This window comes from Stenella coeruleoalba (assembly GCF_951394435.1).
Source record: "Stenella coeruleoalba genome assembly, chromosome: 13".
NCBI classification, from domain to species: Eukaryota; Metazoa; Chordata; class Mammalia; order Artiodactyla; family Delphinidae; genus Stenella; species Stenella coeruleoalba.
Window position 1 is genome coordinate 42,146,817 of NC_137159.1, and position 12,629 is coordinate 42,159,445.

General features: G+C 36.0%; 1 long non-coding RNA gene across 3 annotated transcripts in view; it reads left to right on the plus strand.

Moving 5' to 3' along the window:
• Positions 1 to 12,629, plus strand: part of LOC307196118 — a 1,219,527-nt gene that overhangs the window by 155,719 nt on the left and 1,051,179 nt on the right. For all 3 annotated transcript variants that reach the window (XR_013831038.1, XR_013831039.1, XR_013831040.1), the window contains exon 2: positions 5,676 to 5,763. This is a non-coding gene — a long non-coding RNA (uncharacterized lncRNA). The remainder of the gene's footprint in view (positions 1 to 5,675; positions 5,764 to 12,629) is intronic.

The window sequence follows — 12,629 nt, forward strand, 5'->3', positions numbered from 1 at the left end:
CCTATAATACTTAGTTGATGGCTTTCATTGTTACTTATCACCTTCTTACTTGTTTATGTCCCTGAGAAGATAAATACCTTTAAGGGTTGCAACTATTTCATATATTTCCACAGCTTCTTACAAAACTTAGCACAATTTCCTGAACATGGTAGGAATTTAATGCATGTCTGTTGAGTAAATATAATGAGACTGTGCCTGGTTAATCATCAAAATAAGTGTGCAGGGCACTAATTATCAGGATGAGGGTTAATCACTTCAAATTTTCTGGTAAAGCTTTTAAAAAAATGAGAGAGAGGAGTGGCAGGGTCACATTGGATGAATGAAACTGCACAGAGACTGGAAAGCACAGAACTTGTGAGACCAGTTAACTACTGGTTGGTAGGCAACAAGAGTTCTGCTGGATGTTATAGCTTTAGATACAATAACTTGTGCTTCCTATGTTCTCCGTGAGGCAGACGCATGGGAAAATGTAGCCCAACTGAACCTAACATAGCACATAGTACATATGTACTGAATATTGGATTCAACTTGGAAATAAAAGCTGAGGAATGATTTTGTGGGTCTTAACTGGTAAACTTTGAACTTTATAAGCAATTCAATGCCCCAAAAGCAAGAATACAGCACTGGTTAAATGATTTAGTTAGATTGTTCAGGTAGCAATCTATATAATTAGACTTGGGGACTCTGATGAGTGAGAATAACTAGGAAGAATAACTAGTTGAGTCCTGAGCTTATAAACTGAATAGGTCTACAATTTGGCATCCTGTTTCTAAAATGAGTAGATCTTTTAAACAATAGAATCTCTTGAAATATATCATTAAAATATAGAATTTTAAATCGCTTGATCCTTATAACTACAACTAAATTCTTTGTGTAGGCCTAAGGAGACAGCTGTATTATTTCTACACTATTTATTTTAGAAAGGGGGTGATAAATTGATAAATTCCAGTCTTTTTACTGTTGGCAATAAGCCTTTAGAAGTTGCACATACAATGTGAAATATACATGTAAGATCAGCTGAAACCTGATGCAATACTTATGCCCTATGATAAGGCTTTTGAAAACTCATAGTATCATTAAGACGTTGAAAGCTCATAGGTTGTCAGGATGTTATAGGGTGGAAGGATTCATTAAAAACAATCCTTTATTGATGTTTTGCAGAATGCAAGGGAGAAACTATTCCAGGTGGTCACAGTCTATGATTTCATGGAGTTTGCCATCTAGTAGGGAATACCTAGTAGGAAGGGATTGGGGACAGCCAATTGGATTTATCTTCTTTTTGGTCTCAATAGCCCATAACATGGGGATAAAAGTTAATTAAAAGCTGTATCAGTTTTAATATTTTACTGATGTTTAAAGTAATAAAGAAAATGAAGAAGATAAATATATATATATATATATATATATATGCAAAAGAGGAAAGAGAGTGAGAAGTGGATAAAGGAAGACTAGAGAGAAGAAATTAAAATGAGAAAGAGGTGCCTTAAAGCATAGGAGGGGAGAAAAGCAAGAGAGTGATAGGGATCAATGTGGAGTCAAGGGTAAGAACAGAAAAAAGAGTAGAAAATATAACCAGTGAAAAAATTAGCCAGACAGGAGGAAAAACGAATTGATCTATGATAAAAGAAGGAAATGAAAGTAAAGGGTGAAAGGAGAAAAGAAAAGAATGTACTTAGTGTTTAAATAGTATTTTTCATTTTCAGAAGGCTTTATAAATATTAACTAATTAACCCTCATTCCAGTCTTGGGCATAAGCATTATTATCATAGTTATTATTAATAACTGAATTTAAAAGGGGTCAGAAAGGGTTAGATACATAAAGCTTTAAATTTTGCACATGTATTTTATTTCTCTGACATGAAAGCAGTAGCTGGAAGGAAAGTTTCGTTTCAAATTCTTGCAAATCCATTATTGCTAGATGAGAGCTGCATTTGTTTTGCTTCCCTCACCTTCATGACCTTGGGCCATAGCATCTGAAGATGTAGTCTCTGCATTTGGCTATCAGTAATAATTTTTCACCTGCAGCTCATCCTTGATGGTAGGACCCAACAAAGAGCTTTCAATTCAGGACTTTTGATTGACAGGATTATTATTAATATTATTTCTAAGAACAATGTATAACTTCTCCCGAATACAGTTTAATTACAACATGGCGTAGAAACCAGTTGCACAGTTTATGGTAGCCAAACAACACTCCCTGTGTTTGATTTGGAGGCTTTCTCTTTTCTTTGGTCCCATTGAGACAGGATGGGAACTCTCCATTCAGGAACAGTTTTTAGTGTTCCAGCTTGGTAATCACACTCCGGTTTTTCTGGAGGGAAAACATTAGAAAGTGGATTGAATAAATCTTTGAATGTACAGAGTGGAATTCACTTTTTATTCCAGTTAGAATGAGCAAACAGTCACATGCCTGAAATAATGTAAATTTTGCTTTCATTATGATCCTGCCTCCACAAGCTAATTACACTGCAGATACAAAGTCTGTGGACGTTCCTTCTCTACAGTGATAAGGGAGACTGCTGGGTAAAAGAGCCACTCCTCATGTTTATTTTGGGAAACATCAACATATTGCAAAATTGTCCTCGTTTCAGAAGTGAATTTTAACATGCATTCAGGTAATAGTAAAATATAAGTGACAGTGGTTATGTGAGTATGGAAGGCAGGGTGGCAAATAAAGTATATGTTGGAGTTGAAAACTGTTTGACTCTCCATATTTCAGTTTTACCCACTCGTTCTTTTTTTAGCCAAATGAATTTCATACAGATTGATTTTCTTTTGCCTTGGTACACAGTACTTTCCACTCAGTTCTTAAAATAGGATTCCCTAATCTTTACATAGTGCTCTTCAAAAATACTTGCAATTTTAAATTCACACGTCCAAAAAATTACTGTGTAATTCATTATGCTTAAGTGGCCGTCTCTTCTCTTCTATGAGAAGCAAATCAGACACGTTTTATTTACTGAATTTGAATGGTAAAGATGCACTAATGGGCCACTTAATTTAGGTAAGAATACCTTTATTTTCATATATTTTTAGGATCTTAAAATTCTTTGAGAGACTTTACACAATTCTTAAATTACAAAAACGAAAACCTACCTTCACTAAATACCATGTTCTCTTACTTTAAAATAATAAAACAAGTATGTCAAGGTTATCAAAATAAAATGTTAAATTCATTTTATGTACTCCCACAAAATTAAGGGTACTATTCTAGAGATAATCATCACTTGAAATCGTATACTGGAGTTTGCACACTTTAGCAAGGGATTTTATTAATTTCAAAACTTAGTTCTCTCGGCTTCTTAATGTACGTGTTTTAGTTAATTTGGTTTCAAGATTATCACCTAGATAGTTTTATAAACTTCATCAGAGCCATCATCAAAAATTTATAATTATACTCAAGTAATTATAATTTTAAAATTTATAAAATTACTCTTTTCAGGATTTGTTAGGAAAGCAAGGTGATCCCCTTTTCTGTCTTAACGTGCGTGTGAGTGTGTGTGACTCTGTGTAGGCTGAGAAGTGAAAAAATAATTGTGGTTAAAGGACTGTAGCTTGCAAATTACTTTTCATGATTTCTTTATATTAATATGATCACAGAATCACTGTGATTTCAGGAGGTCTTGTTTGTAGTCAATAAAATTTCCTAAAACAATTTATTTTGAAAAAAATGGTTTTGGAGTTCCTATTCTATGTTTGTCACTTTTTAAGAAACTATATATATATATATATATATATATCCATAAATATATATATAAATATATATACATATATAATATATGTATGTGTGTGTATACATATATTAAATATATATATATTTAGAGAGAGAGAATAATTTTGTGGGTCTGTTATGTCCATAAAGAATACGTACTCTTTGTAAAGTATAAATCGATATATATCAATAGTTAGAAAGAAATTTGAAATGCCAGACTGCATGATACCCCATTATAGAACTTGAGAGAAGAAAGGGAGAAAGGTTAGATTGATGTAGTCTCAAAAGGCATCACAGAGAAGCTACCCCCAATTTTAATCACATTATATTATAATAAATGTTGGAAATCATGCTTTTTAAAATAACACATGCATGTAGAACCAGTAAACTGAGCTATTTCCTGTGTCATAAGTAGTAGTCATTCTCTACACACATTCTTATCTGAGAGAACAGGACTTTTCCTTTAGAGTTCTGGTACCATAGGTAAGCAATTTATGTCTTACTAAACTGACTGGTAACATTTTGCTCCGGGAGCTGCTATGGGAGCAGTCTCTCAGGTTCTACACATTCCAGAACTTTGCATAAAATACTTCTGTCCTTTCTTTCAAACTCATGTTTAATGAGATGTGAATCAGAAGGTCTATTTTGATTAAAAATCACTAAATTTGAGAAGCTCTCTTAAAAAAAAAAAGGGCAGGGTAAGAGATGTTTATACCATAATCAATTAATTAGAGAGTTTATTATTTTTAAAATATATCTCCAGATATGCAAATTTAAGACTAACTTCAGGATTTATGTTTGAATAAAAGCTTGAAATATGTATTTTTTAAGCAAAGAATAAAGCAGATATATCATTAATGATATTTTCCAAATAATATAGATGAAATAAAATTAATGAATGTCAGTTGACCTGTACTTAAAAAAGTAGTAAATATGGCCAAGAAATCTGCCTTTGCTTTCATTTTATTTAGAAGGATACAGCAAGTATATCATGACCTATCATGGAAAATTGGGTGATACATTCTCTCTGTACACTTTTTCCTAATTCAAAAATTGACCATTAATGACAGAATAACAGTGCTGTATATAATATGGAACAAATGATTTTGCTGGAATGAGGAGGTGAATTTACAATTATTTGTTTAGTCTTGAGTTGCCATCCCCAGAAAAGAAGAAACTATCACCATGACATTTCTAGAATTAGGTCTTCTAAACTAGTGTGATAGATGGAAATATTTTTCTCTCCTGAAAGAATACACAAGGTGCTGTTTCCCCTGGCAAGACTATGGAAACTTGAAATGTACTATTTTTTCCCAGCAAGCAACCAGGCTCCACACATCCATCGTTATTCAGCTTCAAACTAAAAAGTCTTATTCTGAATATCAATTCCTATAAACTGTGTAGCTCTCAATTATGGAATCTGAAACTGCTGGTTCTGTGATGATAAAGGAACATGCTGTTTGAAAGACCACAATTTGGCTGCAAGTAATCAATATACTATTTGGAAAGAAACCTAGATGTGCAGTGTGATTTAGAAATGCTGAGAGGATTGCACCAAAGCCTTCGACACAAATCTTTTTTTTTTTTTTTGCGGTATGCGGGCATCTCACTGCTGTGGCCTCTCCCGCCGTGGAGCACAGGCTCCGGACGCGTAGGCCCAGTGGCCGTGGCTCACGGGCCCAGCCGCTCCGCGGCATGTGGGATCCTCCCAGACCTGGGAACGAGCCTGTGTCCCCTGCATCGGCAGGCGGACTCCCAACCACTGCGCCACCAGGGAAGCCCGACACAAATCTTAAGTCAGGTTGTTCCTTTGTCAGTCTTCCTTAGGCCTGTTTGTCCATTTTCAGAGACACCAGAAAATTTTTCGAGTAGACAGAAGAAGCCTTTTCTGGAATTTTCAGGAAAAAGGGCAATAATTTGTAGCTAAATATATCTCTTCTTTTTTTTTCCCCCACCTATGAAGTTTGCTGACATTGTGTATCCTGATACGGAGAGAGTTAAACGAAGAATTTGAACTTCTCCTAGGCCAGAAACATGCATGTGCTTTAAATGTAAGTAACATTTGTCAAATCTGAGTTTTAGAAAGTTTGCATATCATTTAACTCATCGTTTTAGTCCAAAGAAGAATGTCCTGTTGACTGAGCACCCAGGGTTGTTGTTGAAATATGAATATGAAATATATATCCTTTCAACACTCCCAGATTGTTCCTATTTTTATTTTTGTATCTGAGAATATGAAAGCTCAGAGGAGTTAAGTAAAACACTCTAGGTAACATAAGTAAAAAAGTACCAGAGCCAGGATTTGAACCTGGTTTTGATCATTTTAAGGCCCATTGGAGGGCCTGCCACTTGCTATCAAGACACACAAGGCATAGTGATTGCCTAGCGCGAGCTAACAATCTATTACGTAGTCCGCACGCGTCCCATTTTCTGAAGCTTGTTAAATTGCCTGAGGAAGGGCATTATGATAAGTTTCCTTCAGTGTGAATTTCACCAGTTTTGCCAAAGCCATGGAGGCAAGGTGACTTTGATGGCATATTCGTTCTCGTAGATTCAAATCTGGATGGTGGTTTTATTTCTTTGTGATGCTTGCCTGATCTGGAAAGAATGCATATCATGTTGACTGAAGATTCGATGACAAATATAGGATGAGGAAAATGGGGATAGGCCAGGGCGCGTAGAAAACAGAGAGAAAAGGAAGTCCTCACTGGATTCCTTTATAGAGAATTATCTGGGCTCCTAAGCAATGTGAATGGAATGAGGAGAATCTGACAGAAACATTTTATTTGGGGTTTTTCTCTTAATTAAATTAGAGCCACTTGACTAACTGAATAATAGGGTCAAGGAGAAAAGAGCAGCAACGTTATGAAACCTTTCCTCTTATATTTTTAGGTTGTTTTACAATTTTTCAGCACACCACATGAGAAGGTGGCAGAGTTTCTTTGCACAATGGGAGTTAGCCTCAGAAATTTCTACCCGTTTTAAGGAAGGTGACTGTTTATTCTGGTCAGAGCTAGTAGGGTCACTGCTTTTGTATGTGTTGCCTAAACCTTTCCTGACAGTGTGCCATGAGCCCCCCTTTCCCCCCCCATCCTATCCCCCTCACCTGTGTGACTTTTATTGCAAATGGGTGGGAATGCTTGTCCAGGCTGCTGGCTCGATGCTCCTTGGCTGTAACTTAATATTCCTAAGTGAAACTTGTTTCGGGCTTATGAACTGTGGGAGGTATTGGTTGCTCCTTCACGATTCCTGCCACGGACATTTTCAACTCTCCTTGGAACATAAGAGGTGTGGGAGGAGTTGGTAAGCCCTGAGGGAGCCTGCTGTCTGGTGGGCCCCGCAATTTCCCTTCACCGAGGCTCCGTTTACTTATTTTGAGTGTGCTGACCATTCTTAGGGAATGGAATATGTTTTCAGTGGAATTTCGTGGTGGGAACAGAGGGGCTCTGCCAGTCTGGAGTTCATTCTTTCAGTCAGGCCAGGAAGGGAGAGTGTCTTGTCTCTCGTGGAGTTGGAGTGCCCTCTGCTGCCTTGGAGAAGAAGGTGCACGTGCAGCATGGCTCTTCTTGCCAGCTCTTTCCTCCAGGTACAGGGAAACTTCCCAAAATACTCCCTTGGAAAACCCGCTGCCCTCCGTGGATCCCTCAGCATCTGGTTTCACTCCACCGTGAGGGCTTTGGCTTTTTCAAGAAAATCTTATTGAGGCTGAGTATGCGAACAGACCAGAACACACGTGGAAGGTAGCTTTTCCTTGGTCATGAGGTGTGACATAAAGAGCCATTTCAGAATGATAGGTATTTGGCTTATTTTTCATGAGTGTAAGTGCCGCCGTGAAATATGTGTTTATTTTGTGTGTGTGAACAGTCTTTTTATGTATGTCTGGGGAACCTGAATATTGTTACTCCAGATTTGGATGTCTCTGTATATTTTCCTTTGGCAATGTGTTTTTACATTTGAAATCAACGTTGAAAAATGTTCTTTGTGGCAAATGCAAGTATTTTTTAACACCATTTCTCACTTTACTTTCTACTGTATTTTATCATTATGCAGTGAAATATCTTATTTTTATATAGTCCTGTAATTTACAAGCGCTTTTTCATGATCTCAGTTAAGCATCATGGCAAGTCTGTGATGGAGGCTATGTAGACCCCACTTCACAGACAGAAAATACAAGTGGTATCAGAGGTGAGAACTGTGTCAGCTATTGTGCTGACTCTAGAATATGAGTAACAGTGAACAGTTATTTAATACCTATCATTGGTCAGCACCATAATTGTGGGTTTTTTAAAAAAATGCATTGCTCATTTAGTTTTCATTTCAACTCAAAAGGTAGATACTATTATAGCTGTCATTGTATAGGTATGGAAACAGAGACTTTGAGAAGTTACTAATAATTAGTCCGATAGACAGTAAGTGAAAAAGCTGGGTTTCAAGCCCTGCTCCATCTGATGCCAGAGGCCCTGTTGTGTGGACAGTTTTATATAGAGGGAAATGAGACATAATCCCTGGTCTCAAGTAACTTAGAGTAGTTTTGTGTGTGTGGTAAAATACACATAATGTAAAATTTATCATTTTAACCATTTTTAGGTGTGAAGTTCAGTGGCATTAAGTACATTCACATTGTTGAGCAACCATCACTCTTGTCCATCTCCAGAACTTTTTCTTCTCAAACTGAAACTCTGTACCCATTAAGCAATAACACCTATTTCCCCTTTCCTCCAGCCCTTGACAGCCATCTTTTTATTTTCTTATCTCTATGAATTAGAGTATTCTAGGTACCTCATATTAGTGAAATTGTTCAATGTTTGTCTTTTTGTGTCTAGATTATTTCACTTAGCCTGATGTCTTCAAAGTTCATTCATATTATAGCTTGTGGTAGAATTTCATTCATGTTTAAGGCTGAGTGATATTCCATTGTATGAATATACCACATTTGGTTTATCTATTCATCCCTTGATGGACATTTGGTATGTTTCCACCTTTCGGCTCTTGTGAATAGAGCTGCTATGGTACAAATATCTGTTCAAGTTACTGCTTTCAGTTATCTTAGGTATATACCCAGGAGGGTTGCTGAATCATATAGTAATTCCATGTTTAAGTTTTTTGAGGAATCACCACTCTGTTTTTCACAGTGGTGGCACCATTTAACATGCCCACCAGCAAAGCACAAGGGCTCTAATTTCTCCATATCCTTGTCAACTCTTATTATTCCCTCCCTCTCTCTCTCCCTCCCTCCCTCCCTCCCTCCCTTCCTTCCTTGCCTAATACATATGAGGTATCTCATTGGGGTTTTGATTTGCATTTCCCTAATGATTAGTGGAGTTAAGCATCTTTTCATGTGCTTATTGGCCATCTATATATCTTCTTTGGATAAATGTCTGTTCAAGTCCTTTAACTATTTCTTAATTGGGTTTTCTTTTGTTGTTGAGTTGTATGAGTTCTTTATACATTCTGGATATTAATCCCTTATCAGATACATGATTTGCAATTATTTTCTCTTTTACTCTGTTGATAGTCTCCTTTGATGCACAAAATTAAAAAAAAAATTTGATTAAGTCTAATTTATGTTTCTTTTCTTTCATTGCCTGTGCTTTTGCTGTCGTATCCAAGAAATTACTGCCAAACCCAATGTCATGAAGCTTTTCCCTATACTTTCTTCTAAGAGTTTTATAGTATTAGTTTTTACGTTTAGGAGTTTGATCTATTGTGAGTTAATTTTTGTGTATAGTGTAAGGTAAGGGTCCAACTTCATTCTTTTGCATGTAGATATCCAGTTTTCCTAACACTATTTGTTGAAAAGACTATCTTTTCCCCATTGAGCAGTCTTGGCACCCTTGTTGAAAATTATTTGACCATGTATGTGACGGTTTATTTCTGAGCTCTGTATTCTATTTATTGGTCTATATGCCTGTCTTTATGCCAGCGCTACACTTTATTGATTACTGTAGCTTTGTTGGAAGTTTTGAAATGTGGAAGTTTGCAACTTCCAGTTTTGTTCATTTTCAAAATTGTTTTGACTGTTTGAGGTCCTTTGCGATTCCATGAGTTTTAGGTTGCATTTATCTATTTCTGCAAAAAAAATGTCATTGGGATTCTGATAGAGATTGCATTAAATGTATAGATTTTCAGTAGTATTGACATCTAAACAATATTGTCTTCCAATTCATGAACACAGGCTATATTTATATTTATTGATGTCTTTTTAAATTTCACTCTGCAATATATTATATTTTTCAGTGTACATCTTTTGTCTCCTTGGTTAAGTTATTCCTAAGTATTTTGTTCTTTTAGATGCTACTATAAATGAGATTGTTTTCTAATTTTCTTTTGGATTGTTCATCATTAGTATATAGAAATGCAACTGATTTTTCCGTATTGTTTTTGTTTCCTACAACTAGTTTGCAGTTTTAACTTGAGCCCAGATCTTTTAACTCCATGTCCCATGTATTTCCTACTATTTCCCAGTGGTCAACATTTGAAAAAAGACTATTAATTTCTATTCCGCAGAAATTTTGTTCTTATAAGATGTCAATTTTTACCAAAATTTGTTCTGCTTTGAGTTTTTTCATGGAGTCTAAACATTCCGTCAGTAATTTAATAAATGAAAAAGAAAATCAAATTTTCCTTGTCTATATGTATTATGCATATAGCTGATAATCTGAATGACAAAGTTTTAATTTTCAAATACACAAATTGGTTTGATGTTATGTTGACACAGCTGTGGTTCTCAAAGTTGTTTTAATCTGCACAAAGAAAACTAAAAACTAAAATGTGTACTTATTCATTGCATTCAATAGTCCTAACAGCTGAACTGTAACTTTCCAACTCAAGTGGATTTGGATAATATAGTTTACCTGTTTGATTGCCTGTTCAGCCGGGTGATAGCCATAGTACCAATTTTAAAAATAGACTACTTAATACTTTGACTGACACCTGACAAGAATAACACAAAAACAAACCATAAACCAATTTCATTTATGTCTAAAGATGCCAAAATGTGAAACACAGTGTTATCAGGTTCTGATTATTTTAAACAAAAACTATACCAAGTACAGTTTAGTAAATTTAAGGATATGATCTATAATCATGATTCGTCACATCATATCATACGAAAAAAACTTGTGAAAATCCTCCAGTAAATGAAGAAGAGGCATTTATAAATGCAACGCATATTCATGAATCAAAATACACATTCAATAATCTAGACATATGGTGCCTCTTTTACACAATTAAGAATATGTATTTAGGGCTTCCCTGGTGGTGCAGTGGTTGAGAGTCCGCCTGCCAATGCAGGGGACATGGGTTCGTGTCCCGGTCCGGGAAGATCCCACATGCCGCGGAGCGGCTGGGCCCGTGAGCCATGGCTGCTGAGCCTGCATGTCCGGAGCCTGTGCTCCGCGACGGGAGAGGCCACAACAGTGGGAGGCCCGCGTACTGCAAAAAAAAAAAAAAAAAAAAAAAAAAAAAGAACTAACAGCCAACATCCACTTAGTAGAAAAGTCAGAAGGATGCTGTCACCTCCATTATCCATCATAATTCTGGAAGTTCTACTCAATGCATAAGAATACTAAAACCAGTACTAATACTCCTACTAATAAGTATATTTAAATAAAAGGAGATAACCATAGCATGTGCAAGCAATAGATTTGTTGACCTGGAAACCAGAAGTTAATCAATTGAAAAACTATTAGAAAATAATAATGAATTAAATAGCATGGCCAGTCAGCAATTTAGTGTAAAGAATACAAAGATATTTTCTATATACTATGAGTAACAATTAGAAATGGATAAAAATTTCAATCACAATAGTAGTCCCTAACTTGATCATTTTCTCACTGAGTCTTTCATAAACCTAAGTTGGTTTTTGTACCTTCTGTTCTATCCCATTGTGTGACTTTTGAGCCAGAGTGAAAATACCTATAATTGTCGTAAGTTAATCATATGTCTTAATATTTGGCAGGGGAAGACCTCCATGCTCCCATACATACTTTTAAACTATTCAAAGATTTCTTTGCTATTTAGGCCGACAATATTTGCTTTGTTCTTCAAATTGAATTTTACAGTCACATAGTTCAGCTTTTTAAAAAGCGTCCTATTGGTTTTTTTGGAAATAATTATATATGTAATTGAAGTAGAAGGACGTAGACCTCAGTTAATTTAGTTTCTCTCATTGCACTTATAAGGAAAAAGGGCTTCAGACTCTGGATACAGGGTCCTTCAATGGCACAGCAACATTTACTACTGTGCACATATTACAGGAATCTGCAAGAGACAGATGTGAAATGGAGCTTGTCCTCTACAAGTAAGATAGAAATACTTCTGTTATTCAGGAAGGCTGGATTCAGGAAAGACTGACACAATTGAATGCTCTAAGAGAGCCCCTCCAGTGTTTTATAACACTATTCACATCAGCTGAAGATTTACATTGTATTTGAATGAAGAGGCATGGTAATTGAAGGGGTGGAGAAACTGAAATCATGAATGTGTACATTTGATCTGAGGTTATAGGGACTTGGCTTACAGGAATACTATATTTTTGGCCTTCTCTGAGGTCCTCTTAGACTTTTCTTTACAAGACAAAGCAAGTATGACGTTAAAAAATATCACTTTACACCTGTCACTTTTGGTCCCAAGAAGATCATTAACAGAGTGACAGGGATATTGTAGTACAACAGTGAAGTAACAGCAGTAGTGACAACCACAGTAGCTAACATGATGTCTTAATTTTACTTCATACCTTTCTTTGAAAAGGACTCCTAGGAACTCACATAGTTCATTATATTTTTACTCAGATCATTCTTCTGGGGTGGTAAGAGGCAAACGTTGCCTTCTCTTTGCAGATGGTAAAACACGAGTTAGTGAGAAGTGAGAGATCTCCAGAGGTCTCAGAGGCTACCTGGAGCAGCTTCCATGACTG